The sequence below is a fragment of the Columba livia genome, chromosome 2 (genome assembly GCF_036013475.1).
Source record: "Columba livia isolate bColLiv1 breed racing homer chromosome 2, bColLiv1.pat.W.v2, whole genome shotgun sequence".
In the NCBI taxonomy this organism is placed as follows: domain Eukaryota; kingdom Metazoa; phylum Chordata; class Aves; order Columbiformes; family Columbidae; genus Columba; species Columba livia.
The window spans coordinates 152,830,941-152,847,779 of NC_088603.1; the positions used below are offsets into that span (position 1 = coordinate 152,830,941).

The 16,839-nt window shown below is 42.1% G+C and overlaps 1 long non-coding RNA gene across 1 annotated transcript in view; it reads left to right on the top strand.

The window, feature by feature from the left end:
- The window catches only part of LOC135578709 (uncharacterized), a 36,647-nt gene extending 22,745 nt beyond the window's left edge, over window positions 1–13,902 (top strand). Inside the window, exon 3 of the long non-coding RNA XR_010470807.1 lies at window positions 13,555–13,902. This is a non-coding gene — a long non-coding RNA (uncharacterized LOC135578709). The remainder of the gene's footprint in view (window positions 1–13,554) is intronic.
- The last annotated feature ends 2,937 nt before the right edge of the window (window positions 13,903–16,839 follow it).

Here is a 16,839-nt window from a genome sequence, read left to right on the forward strand (position 1 = left end):
CCACAGCTACTCCCTGTAAGCCTATGGCCAAGGAACAGAGTGAGAGCAGGGCATCATTAGGATGTCCTCGTCCAAAGCCACCACGTGTAGGGCTCCAGGCTAAACGACTGTTTGCTAAAGGAAGTGGTAACAGTTGTAAATGCCTGGAGCAGGCAAGGAGGTGTAAAAGGAAGTCTGGTTATGTGATAGGGACTGATTTCAAGGGATAAAAGCCATTGGGAGACTACCTTGGTGCAACATTTCCTACTCTAGCTTTGCCCTTCTTCCTATTGGTGTGGCAGGCTTATAGGCCTCAATATCCTGGTGGCTGTTGGAGATGGAAAAGAGCTGATATTTCTAAATTTGGGCCTTGGTGAAGCGATGTGGCAACTCCTGTCAGCTGAGTGCAGGGATCAAGCCTCACTAACTGCTGTTTAAACTCTGACACTGCTGGTGCCATCTCATCCATACCCCTGGGGGAAGGTGGCAACTCAGCATCCCACAGGCTTGTGGAGTATTCAAGGCTGGAACTACATAATTCAGCCACTGCCTCAGCCCAAATTACATCCCATGGGGCCCGCATGATAGCACAAATACATGGCACTTGGCCACATGATGTTTAACTCCAGCCTTTAGTGGTGTTTGACAAACCCTACTATGGGTTAGCAAATGTGGTACAGTTTTCCAGTCCATCTGTCATGAAACAGGTTGCACAAAAAGCAAGCTATTTCTTGGAAGGACTGTTTTGGATGTCACCTGAAAGTCCCTGTCCTTCACCAACTGTCACCCTGGTCTCTGATAGACAAATAATTTCTAATCCTTAAACAGAGGTTAATCGGCTCTTCCAAATCCTACGTCTTTAGTCAGTTTAGTGCAACTTGGATATCAAGAGTGTGCCAGGCAATTGCTTGTGCACTTTACCATCTTGCTAAGTCCCTGGCCTTGACAACTTGCTACATTACAGAGAAAACAGCTTAATTGCATGTGATGTTTGAAAACCTTACTGGTTTTAAACTTTCAGGTTCCAATTTGAGTGAAAACCTCTTTGTTTTTGAGTGACAACTAGCAGACCAAGGGCCTGCTAGCTGCTTTGGATGATGCGTTGTTTCTGCTCACCAGGAATTACTTTAGCATGGACAGAGAAGAGCTAAAGAGCTTGTAGCTCTCTTTTGGCAGCCGGAGTCTGCTGATATGACTCTCAGTGTGGCTCTATAGATAACACCCCATCCAGCCTGTGGTCCCTCTGGTTAACAGTCTCTGTCTCTTCAGCATCTCTTCAGATCAGGTTTTGACATGTATACAAAAGGAGAGACTGCTAAGAAATGCCCGTTTCTCCAAATCCTGGCTTTGACACAAGGCAGCAAGAATGATTGCAGGCAAGTAATGGCCTGATTTGAACAAGCTGATGGAGAGGAATATCTGCCTCTGGTGAGATGCTGCACCCTGCCATTGTCCCTGCTTCGCCTACATGGGCTCTGTGTCTGGTGGCCCTGGGGGAGCAGCTGGGGCTTGAAATTACCCTCACTAAAAACAAGAGGAAGAAACAGGAGAACTCAAGGTTGCCTTTCATCAAAGGGGGAGGGGAAAAGCAATTCCGAGGAACCTCAGTTGGAACCAGACTGTTCTAACTACAAAGACAGTCTGTTTGTCTTTTTTTTATAGTCCCTAGGAAAACTGACTGAATGTCACCAGAGACACGCTAAAAATATCCAGGCAGATCTCTGGACTGCTCTGGGGAGGCAGTGAGCTCTGTGCAGGAGGTCACAAATCAGGCTCAGATCACAGCAGATTCCAGGTCAGGTCTGCCAAGAACTGCCTCCCTCCTTGCTTGCAGAGTGCTAATAATTTAGAGGTGCTAATCAAAACTTTGGAGCAGTAACTTGTCCTTCAGCTAGGTGGGAGGAGATATAAAGAATAAACAAATTCCTCAGACCATTGCTTTCATTTAGGCAAACTTTGATCTTGTGTCTTTCTTCCAAAAAGAGACCACCTAAATTAACAGTGATTTGTGGCCATTGTGGCTTTGTCCTGCATAACTTTTTTCCCCTTGTCTTGCCCTTTTGACTCTTCCTTGCACAAATAGAAAAAGCAGGTTTGTCCTTAAAGGAACTCAAACATCAGCTTGTACCTGTAGTTCTTAGCCTCTATGTCTTCGTATTGATACATACCCACTGGTAAATCAATCTACTTTTCTAATTACTAGATTTAATTATTATACATGAAAACTGTTTGTAAAGACAATATTTTCCTGTATTATTGTCTCTATTGAGAGAAGAGTTTTTGATTTTATTTTCCATATTGTCAGTTCTGCTTTTTAGCAAAGATAGATTTATGCATGCAGAAAAACACTTGAAAATGATCCTAAAACCTGGGAGGGAGGCATGAAGGAGATAGGAAGGACCTTTAGTTTCTGTATGTGAGCCCAGCAACTGATTTTCCTTTGCAATTAGAGAAGGTCTCCATTTAAACATTTTGACTGATGTACCATGTCATAGGCAGTCTGATGAAAGTGACAAGTGGAGTTGTTACTCTGAGCTTGTCCCACATGGACAAACTGACACAGCAGAATCAGGAGGATGATGTTACACTCCCTTGTGGTCTTCCAGTGATGTTCCATGTACTATTTTGCTGCACTGGTAGGCAGGAAGGTTTATATTTGGGACCTTCAGCCCTGTTGGAAGAGTCTCCTTAGGGTTCTGAGGTGTTGAGATATTTGTGTCTGCTAATGAGGCTGGGAAGGTGAGAACTATAGGATTCAACTGATAGCCCTTGGTGAGCTGGCAAACAGGAGGCTCCTTCTAGGGTCAGTGGAGAAGAGCATGTCTGGAAAGGAATTATGGAACAAAGTTTTCAGTGTGGTGCCGGGTCCCATTTTTCCAATGATTGGACATAACCTGGAGTTTGAGATGGATAAAGACACGGGAGCTGAATCTCACCTTTGTCCTTAGGGTTGTAAGAATCTTTGTCTCTGTTCTCTGCCCCAGTCTTCCCCTTGGGAAGGTAAGTTCCCAGTGCTCTAGGGTTGACACATACTCCATCAATGTGCTGAACCTTGCCTCTCCCACAAGCAGCTGCACTTGCTCTCAACTGTTTGCATAAGCAAAGTTCAGAGATCATCTATTACTCCAAAAAAGCAGCACATTCAGTATCACAGACTCAGGCTTGCTGTGCTTTATGGAGGTTACATTGTCATGGCTATCTTGTCAGTATGCATCAGCTTGGCAAACAAGAAGTTTGTTGAGGGGAGTAACAGCGCACATACACTTAGAATGAGGGCACCTGGATAGATATTTCTGACCCAGAGTGAGTAATTACTTCTGATAAAGAACTGGGAGATATTTGCACCAGTGGTTTCCGAAACTCTGCTGTTCCTGGTGTTGTGCTGACAGGTAATAAATGAGGATGCTGCTGAACAGGGATATGAACCAAAAAGATGGCAAGTTAAACTTCATCATGGTTAAAAACTGGGAGAGAAAACAGAGAACAGTGCTTCAGAAATGTAAAAGGACGAAAATGTGCAGAGAAGAGAAATGCTACGATCTGGCTTTCAGGATTGCAATAAGACAAGAAACAAAATGCACAGATATTGTGTCATTAATAAGAGGTTCCAAGTGCTCTAGAAACATTTTAATTAATAGCTCACAGAATCACTGTGAGCCAGAAAAGTGACATCAGCCCTTCATAGCCCACATGGACAGGAGAATTCAAATGGCTGTTTGTGGCTTTAAGGAGGAAAGGGAGATGATAGACACAAATATTTGATCTTTTGTTGTTGTTAATGTACAAAATCCTGGTTTCCTGAACACGGAAGTAATAACATCCCTGTTCTGTTCAAGAATGACCCCAGCTTTTAACATAGCAATACTTAATTTTCTCTCCAGGATGAGCTCTGGGACTCATTCAGCATAATCCTTCACTTATTTTATGTCTTGGATTTTTTCCCTCAACCCCTTGCTCTAGTCTGCCTATTGCTCAAACAGTCCTGGTATGAGAGTCAGTTAAATCACTTCAGCACAGCTATCTTTGTTTCATAGAGTGACATATTCAGGGTGAAACTGTTACTGTTTTACCTCTTTATTTCCAGAAGCAGCATTGCTGTTCATACCAGTAGCCATGTACTTCTTCTCTGGGTCCTCTGGTTTCCTAAATGCACAGATCACCTAAAAGCTTCTTGGTTTTTGAGTGGCTTGGAGAGATACCCCAGAAATCAGGATATCAGCCTGTCAAGGGTTAAGATTGCGGGGTGACAATAAAACCCTGGCAGATGTATTGTTAACCTCCTCTCCCCCCCACTTCTCCCTTCACCCCCTCCCTCTCCCCCCTTCCCACTCAGGACAGGTGATCGGGAGGGAAAGAAGAACAGAGAAGAGAGTTGGAAAAATTAAAAATGTTTTACTAATGCTACTAATAAGAATAGAGAAAATAATACAAAATATACAAAATCAATCTTGAAAGTTTCAGCAACTGCAGAGCCAGCACCCAAAGTCCTGGACTGGACTCTGCAGCCAACTGGAGCTGGATTCAGAGTGTCACTAGGCCTCAGTTTGCAGGGACGACTAGCAAGGTCCTCTCCTAGTGTCAGCCATAAGCAAAAAGGGAAAAAGAAAGCAAAAGGGCAGAAAGATGAGATCCTCGTGATCTCCCGCTTTTATATGAAGTATTGACGTGAATGGAATGTTATACACAGTTGGTCAGTTTCTTGGTCACTTGTTTCTTGTTGTTCCTCTCACGAGGTGTGAATCTGTCCTTATCAATAAGTTTGCATTCCATTGCTATGTTTACCAAAACATGTATCTGGTTCTCCAGGAAAATGCAGCTAATATGAAGGCTTTAGCTGACAGGCAAAATTCACTAAAAGAGAAACTCGTTTTTTAACAAAACCAGGACACAGCCTTTGGAAGACTCTTCTTTCTCAGCTTTCCAGCTCTCCGTGCTTCACTTTGCAGCCACACAGCTGCAGCGACTCCTGGATGCTGTTGGATGTTTTCTGCTTTTCCACATCCCCCCCAGACCACTCTTTTTTTACAGGAGCCATCAGACACAGCTTTCCCAGACTGTTCTTACGCTGCCTTCCCTGGAAAATGGGGTTGCAAGGCATTACAGATGCTACCCAGCAGGTTCAGAAAACCCAAAGTGCTCTCACACCTTCCTGGAATCATTAACTCAGAAGACCAATCTAAGATAATAAAAATAGAGACCAAGAAGATCTGAGAAGCTCTGAGAACCTTGGTGTCAAGGCCTTTGATGTCAGCAAAAGGCTTGATTTCAACAAGGCTGTGGGGCTGGTGCTTTGTCCCCTTCTTTAAGGCAGTCTTGAGCTCAGATTGACATTCTACTAGTGAATCATCTCTGTACCTCCAAAGGGCAATTTCAACTAAATCAGATGTGATTAACAACTTTTAGGAATGACAAAATCTGTGTATTTCCTAGGGGCAATGTCCTCATCTGAATGACAGAGTCAAAAGGGGACGGAGTCTTAAAACAGAGACAAGGTACTGCTGTGTCCCTCTCCCTCCAAATAGTGCTCAGATACTCACCTCACAGATTGGAAGGGACTTCAGGATTCAGAGCAGGGGGATAAACCACGTCTTTGCCCCTCTCAATCCACTGTCGTGGCTGTTAAATCACAAATCTTCCCAGCACATGGGTCTCCATTTTATCAGGTGTTTGGCTTAGCAGGGCCTGCGGTACACAACAGGCAATGTGAAACAAATGTTTGCCAAAACCCTGTTTCCAGGGCCACCCGTATCTCAGAGCTGCACATTTCAGGAGTGCAGCTGAGCAGCTACATAGCCAAATGCAAATGAGATGTTAATTAAGTGGAAGTGCATGGGAGAACTCTTCTCTCTTCTTCTTGTAAGTCTGGGAGGGGGTGAACCCCTTTACCTTTGTGTTGCCTTGGTATCTTCTTAATTCACTGTACCTTACCCTGCGAAGAAATGACTAGGATTACGCAAACTCAGCACCTGTGAAAATATGAAGCAATTATTGTTAGAAGCTGGCAGTGAGTGCTTATCAAGGAGCTTTCTGACAGCAGCTGCGTTGTTTAGAAAAGGATTTGTGTGGCACAATAATTGTGTCAAGTTGTCCCATCTCTGTAGAAACATGGCATACAGAGATGGCTGTGAATGTGCTTTAGAAAAGCAGCTGATTACATTCCCCTTTTTGGCAGTGCTCTCTGGGGGTGCTGGAAAGGGAGGGGGGTGACAGTGAAGTGCCTGTACAGGTGTCAAGGTGCAACCCACACTTAGTTGATGCCAGTAGTGATGTTATCCACTTGCCAGGAGAAGCCATATGATTAAATATGAAATGATCACATGGCATTTCACTGCTCACAGGTGTTTGTTTGGGTGGAACAGCACGGTTGTTTTGGAAAAATCCTTTTCTCTCTCTGTCAGGGCTTGCATGGGAATAAGGCTCAAGAAAAAGATGTCATACCACTGTTTGCCTGATAAAATCTCACAAACAGCACAGGAACAGTGGCAGCACAGCTGGATGGAGGGCAGCAAGCAGCAGAGATCAGGACAGGGCCTAGCACTGATTGATCTACTTCCACGGACACAGCTGGAAGCATCCCCTGAGCCTGGTTCCTTTGGGTACCAGGGCATCCCCCACTTTCCTGTATCAAGGACTGTAAGACTCGCGGCTGTGCAGACTGCCTTCTCAAGGTTTCCACCCCTTCCTGGCAGCAGGCAGGCACAGTCAGCTTCGTTACAGTCTGGGCTCAGCAGAGGAGCGATTCCTGTGCCGAGCCAGCGCTGGCTCCAGCAGCTCTCTTGCGAGCCCTAGTGATAGCAGGACCTGTCTGCAGACAGATGGGGCCACTGAAACACAAGTCTGTTCTCACAGAGAGCATTCCTTAGGAAAAAAAAAAAGGAAAATGTTTCATTTGTATGCTAAACAGGTTTCTTTTTCCATCCTTTTTTCCTTCTCTTCTCCAAGAAGATCAAAACACCAGTGAAAATCACTGACCTCCACAGCAGTGTGCAGAGTGGGGAGACTTGTATCGCATTCGTCCCCAAGACAGAGATAAGAAAGGAGCCAAGACAGTAATAAAAAAAGGGAAGGCACAGCTAGTCGAAAGAAAAAAAGAAATTCTTCTTATAACATCCAAAATGCAAAGACTTTGGCATTCAGGAGGTCATGGACCTGGTAGAAGAGCCATTTAGTCCCCCTTCCACTGACCAGTGAAACGTGTTTTCATCCCACGGTGAAAAGTTATGTGAAATGAAGATGGGCACCAAACTGCTGTCCTGCATGGGGCTGGAATTCCCAGCTGAAAATTTACTTTCTACTATATTTCAGAGTGGAAACAACATGATGCTGTTGTGAGTTTTATTTGTTCCAGAGGCCTTTTGTCCTGCTCTTCATCACATGTTCAACGTAGGCCTTAGAAACTGGGGTGCTGAGTAGTTAGCCAGGTGGCTTCCTTCTCAAGTAATGTTTTTATAACTGCAATTTTGCTTTACACACAAGTCTGATTCAATGAAAAAGTCAAACACTCAGTGATCATACAAGTTCACATCCCCAGCAAATAGTGAGGGAGAAAGCAGAACATATAATGTATATTTTAATTCAAGGGACGTCTACTATACCATCCGTGGGTTAGAGCTGAATTCCTTTTTAATCTGAAAACTGGAATTAGTGTCTGGCAGATATTGTTAAGGACAATATCTGCCCGGTGCATGCTCCTAGTGAATGTGCCTCTCTCTTAAACAGATCAGATCAAAAGACAGTACCTGGACTTGTTCAAAGCATCTGACACTGTCCTGCACAACATCCTTCTCGCTAAACTGGAGAGACATGCATTTGACCACTCAGTGGATGAGGAATTGACAGTCACACTCAAATAGTTGTAGTCAATGGTTCGATGTCCAAGAGGAGACCAGTCACATGTGGCATTCCTAAAGGCTTGTTATTGGGACTCGTGCTGTTTAACATCTTTGTTGGTGACATGGACAGTGAGTTCACCCTCAGTAAGTCTGCTGATGACACCAAGCTGTGTGGTGCGATCAACACACTGGAGGGAAGGGATGCCATTCAGAGGGACCTTGACAGGTTTGAGAGGTGGGCTTATGTGAAACTCATGAAGTTCAAAAAGTGCAAGGTCCTGCACACAGGTCAGGGAAATCCCAACCTGTATTTTGTGGAAAATGGATTGAGAGAAGCCCTGAAGAGAAGGACTTGGGGTGTTGGTTGATGAGAAGCTCAACATGAGCCAGTAACGTGCACTTGCAGCCTAGAAAGCCAACCATGTCCTGTACTGCATCAAAAGAAGCATGACCAGCAGGTCAAGGGAGGTGATTTTCCCCCTCTACTCTGCTCTCATGAGACCCCACATAGAGTACTGTGTCCAGCTCTGGGGGTCCCAATGTAAGAAGGACATGGACCTGTTGGAGGGAGTCCAAAGGAGGACCAAGAATATGATCAGAAGCCTGGAGCATCTCTCCTATGAAGACAGGCTGAGAGAACTGGGGATGTTTGGCCTCAAGAAGGGAAGGCTTCAGGGAGACCTTATAGCCGCCTTCCAGTACCTAAAGGGGACCTACCAGAGAGCTGGAGAGGGACTTTTTACAAGGGTGTGAAGTGACAGGACAAGGGGTAATGGCTTTAAACTGAAAGAGGAGAGATTTAGATCAGATATAAGGGAGGAATTCTTCACCATGAGAGTGGAACAGACTGCCAAGAGAAGATGTGGATGCCCCAGCCCTGGAAGTGTTCAAGATCGGATTGGATGAGGCTTTGAACAACCTGGTCTGGTGGAAAGTATCCCTGCCTATGGTAGCGGGGCTGGAACTAGATTATCTTTAAGCTTCCTTCTAACCCAAACCATACTATGATTCTATGATCCTATGATAAATCCAGCACCAATCTCTCATTAAGTGAATTGCTGAGAGATGTCAGAATATTGCTTCTGGAGTTTCTGAACAACTAATATTCAATTCAGACTTTTTATCACCCATCTGATGAAATTAGAATTAATATGACAGGGGGAGAAAATAAAACAGAAAAGGGCCTAGAAGCACAAGTGTGTACATGTGTGTATATATATACACATATACATTGCTAATTTTTACACTAATATATATATACACATGTATACACTGTTAATTTTTACATTCAACCTCAGGAGTTATTTTAAATATTCCTTATTTTGCTTGTTGACATGAAATGGGTAAATTTAAAAAGAAAATCTGCACTTGTTGGGGTAAGTTCTGGTCTTGTGTAGTATTGACCATTGTATTTATATTTATACCACAACAAGACAAACAAATAAAAACCATTTCTATATTTATACCATAATAAGTGGGATCAGCAGTTGGCAAAAAAATGTACTCTGAATATGATAAAACAAACCTCTTGGTCTTTAAATAAATAGACGTTTTCCATCTGGTTAGTACTAGGTCTGAACAGGCATTTTTTTCATAAGGAACTTCCAGAACTGACAATTTTGAAAGTTCAGAGTTTCCATCTTGTTCTCAGCCAGCTTCTTTTTTTCATTGACAGTGTCTGGTCTAGCTGTAGGAATAGAGCAACAAATCTGTTCTTCCTGGGTTTCTAATTGCCTCAGTCTTCTAAAAAGCTGTCTGGCAAGGGTACTGGATTTATCTTCGAGAGTGAAATTTAAGTAGTTTGGAGACAAAACAGTTGAACATAGGCCTCATTTTTCTTTCGATACAGGCAGCAGGAGTTTTCCTACTGATTTAAAAAGAAGGAAAGCTGGATCTATCTAGAACTCTGGATATGCTTCATCTAGGCTTACAGACAAGTGTCCAAGCAGACAATTCATCATTCCAGGAAAAATCATCCAGTTTACTCCAAATCAAATGTGAATAGGAAATGAAAGAGACAAAAATGTCAACTTCACCCTGTGTCAAGATGATCCTCTTTATTATCATGACCATATTGTACTTTAAGCATTGATAATCCATCTCATGGTTCAAATCACTTACCTTGGATGCTCAAAATAATTTACAGACACTCATTTTATCTCTCAAAACCTGTATGTGAGAAGCATAAAATAACAGATAGGGAAAATGAGGACAGAGAATTTTTAAGTTATTGAAGATACTTCCCTTCTGTTCCTTAAGTCAGTGGGGAGAATGCCTGGTCTTGGTTTCCAGATGCTCTTCCCAAATCATCATCTTCTCCTTAGAGAGGAACAGCCTCCTTCAGCTCATATTATTGGCTTTGATCCACAGTATCTCAGCCAAACATGACCTCAGGCTCTCAATCATTTCTCCCACAGTCAGCAATTAAAGGCAAGGCAAAGCAGTCCAGGTAGTTCTGGGTGAGGGACATCTCGGTCCTGCCTTGTTACACAGGGTTGATGGAGTGTGCAACAGCTTGCAGGGCTGAATCTGGTCAACACTTAGAGAAGCAACTGCTCGTCTGGTGGCCCAATCTGGGTGGCCATGGAGAAAAAGATGTGTGGGTCCTTCTCAAAACACAGCCTTGTTTTTTAGGCTTTTTAGGTTTAGGTTTGTTTTATGGTAAGAAAATTAGAGTGATGAAATTTATTCTCAAGAAATCACTTTTATCTTGGTCTGGTTAAAATAATTATATAAAATAATACATAACAGGACTGAAAATACCCACCAGATAGCCAGTGGCATTTAAAGCTCAACCAAAGCCTTGTAATGTACATAACAATACAAATAATTTTTAACATCTAATGTGGCACTTTCTGTTTTCCATGTACTTTTGTAACATCAACTCATTAATCCTCATGACTGTTTTACAGATGAGAAAACTCACGAAGAGCATCTGTTCAGGGGCCAGATTTAAGGCTGTAAGATGACTTTTGGTGTTTTCAAAGGAACATTAAATACTCAAGGTGCTGTGGCAAAGTCTGTAATTATACTATAAATAAAATCCCTGTATATACAGATGCAATCATGCACTTATATATACAGAGAGGAGAGAAGGAGGAACAACAGTTAGTAACTTGTAAAGCTTCTGCAGAGATGTATAAGGCAGTGTTGATTACCTGGGGCCTGATTTGAAGGTGAGAGGTACAAGTCCATGCGTAGTCTTCCTTGCTGCAAGCCAAACCTAGAAACTGCTGTGAAATAACAATAAAATCGCCATTTGCAGGTAGGAGGAAGATCTGCTTATAAAACCAGCCTGTAGGTTTAAAATAGTTTTTGGCTCTGTTCCTCTTGTGAGATTCATACTTCTACTAAATTTGAGTCTGACACAAGCACTTTGATTTATTAAGTCACAGTTTAGTACAAAAAACCCAATGCCTCTTTCAAATTATGGAATATTGTCTCATCTACTCCTGTTATCATCCATTATTTTGGCTATTCATTACTGTAAGGTTTGTGTGCTTATGATAATCTGTGTCACGAACTTCCAAGGTGCTTTGTTGCATGAATTTAGGCCTAGATAGACTTTCTGAGATCTCATATGTCACCTAGCAGTGGGTTTTGTTTGTTTGTTTGTTTTCTGGGAGGGGGGGAATTGTTAGATTGCTAACCCAGAGGGGTTTTTTTGTTTGGTTGCTTGGTTGGTTTGGTTATTCTTCCCCCACAAATATGAGCTATTTCACGTTCTGCATTTTTCTCGCTTTCCCTTCTGAGCCAGGTTTTCTCCAACAGCCAGATGGCTGCTAGAAAACAGGAAGGGCTGTAGGTGGTCTTTATGATTAATATTTTAGTAGATCGGTACAGCTGCTTATTCAATGGCCAAATAGAGATTATGTCAGGCTACAGAAAACATGCAATTAACTAATAAATAGTGACTGGATGTATAAATATATATTTAAAAAACTTGTCTTCATTTTGACCTGATGTTCAATGCTGGAATAAAAGCAAAGGACGTTATAACGCATGTCTTTTTAAAGCTGATTAGTTATGGTCCTTTATAGCTTCAGTCAATAAAACAGATTGGACCAAGCTGTTCTGCTGAAGTCATATTTATAAATTAATCACTAATATGGACCAAGCTGTGTACCACTTTGAAATGTGAGACGTACTGCATTAATCCACCAACAGAATGAGCAAGAAAAGGATTATTTTACAAGTAGGTATTCACAACACTATATGAAGGTTGCAAATCAGCTTAGTACTCCTTCTTAGTACAGGTGCTCCCTCTTTGAGCACCTAACAGCTGGTTAAATTGGATCCAGGGCCAGCTGGTCAGTCCCATGGGTGGGCAAGGCAGCACAGAAAAATACTGACGTGATGTAAGGAGTGCAGTAGTGCAATACGAAACAGATGGGATACAATCTTTACACCTTGCTGGAAGATTCAAGACAAACGCAAAACAAGAAACTAAACCAAATTGTTATTTCGAGCTCTAAATGAATCTTATTCTGCCAGATTGCAAAACAGAAAACCTATACTCCTACAATACACCTTTTTTTTTAAGTAAAAATTTCAGATTGGGTAATCTTTATCTATATGATTAAGGCTAATGAATGTGTCATTTGTTTATATAAAAAACATAATTTTAATTTAGGAAAATACACATTCCATTTTTTTTAGAGTATTTACAAAGGTAATATCAGGGGGAAAAAGTACAATTGGTATTTGTACTGAAAAAACACCCAGGTGTAATGAAGCATAGAAACAGGCAGAGAATGCACACAAATGCTATTATTTACATCTTTACCATTAAATAACTATGCAGTTATGGTCAGTGAACACCACTGTTCATGAGTCTCCATTAGAACTGATTGGTAAAAGATCTGTTGGAGGCTTTTGGCTTGATGGTAGAATTAGTGTTGAGGTTGCATCCTATATTTAGTTTCACACCCTCAGTGTTTTTAGACTACAATTAAGATCAGGCTGCAGTTAACTGTTAATCAATGCCTATGCTGGCTGTGGACTCTAGCTGAACAGGAGTCTCAAATTGAGCAGTTTTAAGTAGAACAATCTCACTGAAGCAGTGAAAGGACCTGTGTGCTATAGCAGACATATTTGTTAGTCTGAGATATATCTATATGAAAGCATGACATCCGTTTTATTCAGTGGACTAATCAGGTTTCTGCATTGGCCTTAGGTAGAGATACTAATTATAGCTGCCTCCTCCGAGAAAGCAAGCTCGATGTCTTGTTGAAGAATGATGTGGAGATGCCACCAGGGTGCAGTGGGTTAATGACTGCTGGGCACCCACCAAATCATTTTCACACTCCCCCTTCTCAACAGGACAGGGCGAGAAAATGAAAAAGCTCATGAGGTGATTTAAGGACAAGCTTGTGAGTCAACTGAAGGACGAGAGATTGCTTACCAATTACTGTCACAGGCAAAACAACCTTGACTTGTGGAAGATTAATTTAATTTATTGCCAATTAAGAAAATAGAGTAGGATAGTGAGAAACAAACGCAAAACTAAAACACCTGCTCTGTGCTCCTTCTTTCCAGGCTTAGCTTCACTCTATCATTCCCAGCTCCTCTACCTCCTCTACCTGAGCAGCACAGTGAGATGGGGAATGGGGATTGTGGTCAGTCCATAATGCTTCTTCTCTGCTGCTCCTTCCTCCTCACACTCTTCCTCTCCTCCAGCATGGGGTGCCTCTCACTGGATACAATTCTTCACAGACTGTTCCAATGTGTGTCATTCCTACAGGATGCAATTCTCTGAGAACTGCTGCAGTGTGGGTCCTTTCCATGGGGTGCAGTCCTACAGGAATGAACTGCTTCAGCCTGCAGTTCCTGCCAGAAGACCTGTTCCTGCGTGGTCTCCTCTCTATGGACCAGAGGTCTTGCCAAGAGCCTGCTCCAGTGCAAGCTCTCCATGTCACATGTTCCTTCAGGCCACATGCACCCACTCCAGCATGGAGTCCTCCACCGGCTGCAGTGGATCTCTATTCCACTGTGAATCTCCATGGAATGCAAGGGGACAACCTGCCTCACCATGGTCTTCTTCACAAGCTTCAGGTAAATCTCTTCTCCAGCTCCTGGAGCACTTCCTACTTTTCCACTGACACTGGTGTCTGCAGGGGTGTTTTTCCCACTTCTTTTCACTCCTCTCTCACAGCTGCCAAGCAACATTTTTCTCCCATACTTAAATATGTTATCATAGAATTAGAACTGTTAGAAATGGAGAAGGCCCATGGCACTCTACGCAGACTGAAAGCTTGGAAGATTTATACTTCTAGAGATGATTCACCACACAAAATGTTGGCATGGCATTCCTGTTATTTTCCAGATATACACATACCTCTTTCCTCCTCTGAAAGAATAAATGGTGTGGTGTTAAGATATTGTTCTGCTGTGTCATTGCACTGTCCTAGGGTCCAAATCCACAACAAGGTTGCCCACTGTCTGTGAGGCTGGACAAGCCCCTGAGAAGTTCAGGTCTTCTCAGGGTACTAGTCCATGTGCACCACAAGCCAGCAAACATATATTTAGATACGTCCTCTACAGTGGCTGCAGAACATATCCAGCCATAGCCAACTGATGAGTGGAGAGGCAATCCTCAGCCACTGAGGCAGCCACATGAAGACAGAGCAGTCCTTGATTGCAACTGCACTGGGATCAAATATTCTGGAGAATAAACTTAGCAACTGACACCACACGTGTCCTTACATGGCTGGATTATGGCAGCATGCACAACAGTTCACTGAATCAGAGCCCTAGGGTGGCTGCAGTATGAACTGGAAGTATCAATTGAATATGACAGCAGGGATATCACTCTGAAAAACACCTTTTTTTTTTTTTTTAGCAGTGACTGGTTCAGTTCAAATTTGCAAACTGTCAGTTTTGCTGGAGGAGTCCCTTTCTTGGATGTTCTATAGCTTATCATTTTCCATGACATGTGTTGCACTGTAATAGTAAGAGTGTTATCCTGAGAACAGTGTTCTGTGGGTGCTCTCCTGCAAAGTGAATTTTCCTCATCCTCAGTTCTGCTGTCACTTAGCAACCAAGAGGATAACCAATGAAATTCTAAATATTATCTTGTCAAGGAGATCAAAACACAAAATGCACACTGAAATTGTTGGGGAACTACTTTTTTTTTTTCCCCTTGCTTCAGCACCTCTCAGTGGCAGATTCACAAAAAAATTGCTAGTTTTAGTGAATTTATATTGCAGCCTAGAATATGGAAGATAGTTGGAGGGATAGACGCCTTTTAATACTCTTTAAGTAAAAAATGGTCCAAGGAGATATAGAGGTGGATCTGCTGAAGAAAAGGACTATGACTTAGCATAATGTCACCAGTAATAACCTTTACCTCCTGATGCTGCAATGTGACCAAAGGTTTTTTTCACAGAAATCAGTGAAACTTCACCAACTTGAAGGGTTATGTAGAGAACACAGCAAGATTAGGTCTATGCAAGAGTTTTAGAGAAACAGGATATAATAGTAGGTAAGGACTATGGACAAGGAGTTGGAAGAGTTAGGTGCCACTTTTTTAACCCAGCCTTATTCTGTGTGATTTGACTTCTGGGATCACTTAGGCCACAGAGTAGCACTCGGTGATTCTGTTTCACATCCAAGATTGCATTAAAAAAAAATCTTTTTAGAGAGGCAGAGTGGCCCAGAGTATGCATTGCATTGTAAATGAAAGTTTTCAGTGCTTAATCTTCAATTAAAACATGTTATTTTATTTCCAGTCTAAAGTTGCCTCGTTTTAAAAGAGACTGTATTTCATCTTTTTCTATTACACTGAACACTCTTTATAATGGTCATCTTATACTCTGACATCAAATCAACTTCTCATCTTCCTTTTTGTGAAGGTCTGTTGACCTCCTTCAATCTCCCTCCCTAGTGCTGTATCCAACATTATTTAAGACTGTTCTGGAAACTTCGTTTCTCAGAAACTAAAGAAAATAAACAAAAATATCCCACAAACTTAATGGTTGGTGGAATCTATCACTCTCCAAGTGCAAACCTGAGCACTGGGCTCAGTATCCTAGCACTGAGCTCCTCATGCAAAGGTAATATTGTCTTACTTTTCCCGATCAGCATTTCCTTTCCACAGTTGGTTATGAAACTTGGTCTCTTTAGCTATTTATTACAAAAAGAGCCAGTGTTCATCCAGTTACCTGCAAGAAAGTCTGAGCTGCCTTTTTTAAAACACAGTTTGTTATTATGAAAGTGCATCTTAGTCACTCTGATAAACCTTAATGTAGCCTGTTGTCATGGATTAACCCCAGCTGACAAGTAGGACCATGCAGACACTTGCTCATTGCACTCGCCAAGTGGGATTGAGGAGAGAATCGAAAGGGGAGGGAGAAATTTGTGGGTTGAGATAATAAGAGTGTAAGAGAACGGCAAAGGAAGAGATAATAATAATAAAAATAGCAGTAAAACAACAACAACAACAATAAAAATAATATATATACACAAAATAAATGATGCACAAAGCAATTGCTCATGAACTGCGGTCCTGAGCAGCCGAACCCAGGGAAAAAAAGAGCATAAGGATAGAGCTGGAAAAGCTATATAAACAGCATGATGCCAATGATAGAGAAGATCTCATTGACCAACCTGGATGTCAATCTAGGTGCTGTCCTGTTATGCCCCCTCCCAGCATCTATGCGCATCTGCAGCTAGAAAGTTGAAAAAATCCTTGATCTCCTTGGCAACAGCCAAAACATCAGTGAGTCCTGACATTCTTTTCATACCAACTTCAAAACACAGCCTGGCTACTGGAAAGAAAAAAAAACAACACCTCTTCCCAGCAAAATCACCACACCTGTGTTAAATGACATATGGTGTGAGTCCATCTTGAATGTGTTCTAGGTCACACTGTATAATTCATCTTCCCTTAAAACTTATCAGTTATTGGGTTATTCTACACCTTTACTGCTTACTGTTTTGTCATTTTTTTCTGGCTAATAACTATTAATCATAGACTGTAAGGTTAGAATGGACTTCAGTAGGTCATCTAATCAATCCTACTGAACAT